This window comes from Protobothrops mucrosquamatus, unplaced genomic scaffold (genome assembly GCF_001527695.2).
Source record: "Protobothrops mucrosquamatus isolate PMUCROS unplaced genomic scaffold, P.Mucros_1.0 scaffold2677, whole genome shotgun sequence".
NCBI lineage: Eukaryota > Metazoa > Chordata > Lepidosauria > Squamata > Viperidae > Protobothrops > Protobothrops mucrosquamatus.
Window position 1 is genome coordinate 173,784 of NW_015388724.1, and position 3,599 is coordinate 177,382.

The following is a 3,599-nucleotide window of genomic DNA, read 5'->3' on the forward strand; positions in this document are numbered from 1 at the left end:
GAGGAGGAGGAGGAGGAGGAGGAGGAGGAGGAGAAGAAGAAGAAGAAGAAGAAGAAGAAGAAGAAGAAGAAGAAGAAGAAGAAGAAGAAGAAGAAGAAGGAAGAAAGAAAGAAAGAAAGAAAGAAAGAAAGGAAGGAAGGAAGGAAGGAAGGAAGGAAGAAAGAAAGAAAGAAAGAAAGAAAGAAAGAAAGAAAGAAAGAAAGAAAGAAAAAAAGAAAGAAAGAAAGAAAGAGATCTGTGCAAACTCAAATCATCTAGCTATCACATGCTGGGCGTCTCTCTTTATTACGATCACCTGACTTTAATATTCACGGACAAGTTCTCTAAAACAATTACAAAGCCAAGGCCGTGGGAGGTGACCTTGGAATCCTAACTAGCTAGGAGTTGGAGTAAGAGCGCCCCGCAACAACCACAGCAGCATTTCTAAGCTTCCGATATTTCTCTAGAGAGATTGCGTAAGACATTTGGCAATACCCGCCCAGCAGCCAGCAGCATCTTGTGATAGCTCCTGCCTGAGCTACATTTCTGCAGCTGCAAATCTTTCATAAGAAGAAGAGATGCTATTTTGGGACTAATGTTTGCATTTGACCTATACATAAAGTACAGTCAATGTACAGTCACAGTGCTGAGTGCTGTATCTAGAACTCAGTGAGAAATGTCATTTTTTCCCCCAGCGGTTTTCAGGCTAAGAACATTACTTTGGAGACTCCCAGAGGCTACTCAGCCAAAAGAGCAAGTTGTACAGATCCTGTGGCATCTAGGTAGTACTTGACCTACAACCTCAATAGGAGCGGAAAATTCATCATTCAGCAACACAGTCATTAAATGAACAAAATTCAATTTTTTAGCCGTTTCACCCCACAATCATTAAGTGAATCACCCAGGGTCGTTAAGCAGAACTTTGTGTGATCAATGTCTATGGAGATTCTCAATCATCCAGGGGTTGGTTGTCCCAAAAATGCTTTTTCCAAAAGGCAACTGGACCTTCTTGGTTTTTTTAATAATAATAATAATAATAATAATAATAATAATAATAACAACAACAACAACAACAACAACAACAACAACAATAATAATAATAATAATAATAATAATAATAATAATAATAATAATAATAATAATAATAATAATAATAATAATAATAATAATAATAATAATAATAATAATAATAATAATAAAGTTGGAAGGGACCTTGGAGGTCATTGAGTCCAACCCCCTGCTCAGGCAGGAACCCTACACCATTTCGGACAAATGGCTGTCCAGTCTCTTCTTAAAAACTTCCAGTGTTGGAGCATTCACCGCTTCTGGAGGCAGGTTGTTCCATTGGTTAATTGTTCTAACTGTCAGGAAGTTTCTTCTTAGTTTCAGGAAGTTTCTCCTTCAAGAAGCTTCTTTAGAAGAACTGGAGAAGCTTCTTGGATGAGCAGCGAAACGTCTTCAAGGAAAAACAAAGGAAGTCCAGTTGTCTTTTTGAAAAAGCACCTCTGGAAGAAGGTTCACATGATCACGACTCCCGATTTTACTGCTAGCTTCCCCGTTGACTTTGTCTGTCAGAAGTTGGCTGGGGAGGTGACAAAAGGCAACCACACAACTGTGGGAGGTCATACGTGCAAGGACAGGCCACAAATCACTTTGGACAGCACGGTTGTAACATCCATAGTCGCTAAATGAGTGGTTCTTAAGTGAGGACCGCTTAATGGAATTTGATAGTTATTGGCTTACAATCCTGCTTAGAATTTCAACCCCACAAAGTTTAATCCCATTCGTGAGTATGTCCTAATCTATCAGTTTTTAGGGAAATCACCCTTTCTCTGCTGCATATACACGTTGCCCTTGTAGTGACATCTGTGCGATCAGATTTATATTTGCTGAGTTTTACATCCTGCATTTTAGATCCTCAATGATATAAGCCCAAGTGGCTTATGAAATGAATTAAAGATAACAATAGAGAGAGCAGTATGCGAATTCCAGAAAACAGATTATATGAAACACACTCATATCAGGTTAGCAGGAGAATGGTCCATCTGCTCCAGTATTGTCTATTGGATAAATACTTCTTCAAGGCTTCAAACAGAGGAAAAATATTTTCATTCTCTATTCCTGATCCTTTTACTTCAACGTGCTGGGAACTGGTCCTAGGAACGTCAACATTTAAATCTTGCGTGGCCTTGAGCTGTGTTGTTTTTTTGTTTTGTTTTGCTGAAGGTAACACAAAGCAAAACAGAAGAGCGTCGCAATAAAATAGCTTTCAGCTGTATACCTCTTGGCAGATAAAGTCAACACAGCAACATTTCTAAATGTCATAATTTCACCACCTTCTCTCCAGAAACTAGGCCTCCCAAGTAGATCTTCTACAAATAACGCACCATGCTTGAAAAGCACCACTTCCGATGGGAGAGGAATATGCAGATGAGTCAGGGCTTCAGAAGTTCAACAGGACATCGGGTAGGTAAAATTGACTTTGCAGAAAGTTCCTTGAGAGAAATCACTTACACATTTGATCTTGTGGCATACTTAGGAGAGAAATAAATATGAACCAGGAAAATAATTGGTTCTGCTCGATTTCCTGCTGAGATGACATTCACAGTGATGGGACTTTCCCCCAAAGATTTTAAAATGTTTAATAAGTGTACTTACTCTACATGGGATGCTATAGTTCTCTAACTGTTTTCTTAAGTGGGATGTGCATACATAGGGTATGAAGATGGCAACCTGGATGACTGAGAATCTCCTTAGACATGGTGGACCAATGATTCTCTATTGATGTTCTAAATCTCTGGAATCTGTTGATCAGGAAGGTCTTGTTAGTCCTGTTTTAGGAACATCATTGTTGTTGTTTTTTCTAAAAGGCCTCTGGAGATTAATATTGACCCTCTGCTTCCCATATTATTATTATTATTATTATTATTATTATTTATTAAATTTATATACTGCCCTATCTCCCTTACGGGACTCAGGGCGGTGAATAGGCGATACTAAAAACCACGATAAATATACACAAGTTTCTATTCTAAAATCAAATTAAATAACAGGCCTGTTCTAAAAACACCCCATACAAAAACCCCACTAAAACATAATCAAACTACGCCAGGCCGGCCGCACGGAATAGATGGGCCTTCAGGGCTCGGCAAAAAAGGTGCAGGTCCACAACTGTACGTAGGTCGTGGGGTAGGTCATTCCAGAGGGCAGGAGCTGCCACAGAGAAGGCTCTCCCCCCGGGGGTCGCCAGCCGGCATTGTCTGGCCGACGGCACCCTAAGGAGGCCCTCTCTGTGGGAGCGGACTGGTCGAAGGGAGGTGTTTGGTAGGAGACGGTCTTGCAAATACCTAGGTCCATTGCCACGGAGCACTTTAAAGGTTGTTACTAACACCTTGAAGCGCACCCGGAAGGCCACCGGCAGCCAGGAAAGTATTTTAAATTGTACTGATCATTTTAAGAAGTGGCAAGTTTTTGAATGTTATTCTTTTTAATCATTTGATGTGAAAACCACCTAGAGATGTATAATTATGGCAGTGCAAAAATACTGAATGTTCTGTAAATTAAGAATTACAGAGGTGTTTTTTTTTCCAGTCTGGTGTTCTCTAAACCTATCATGCATC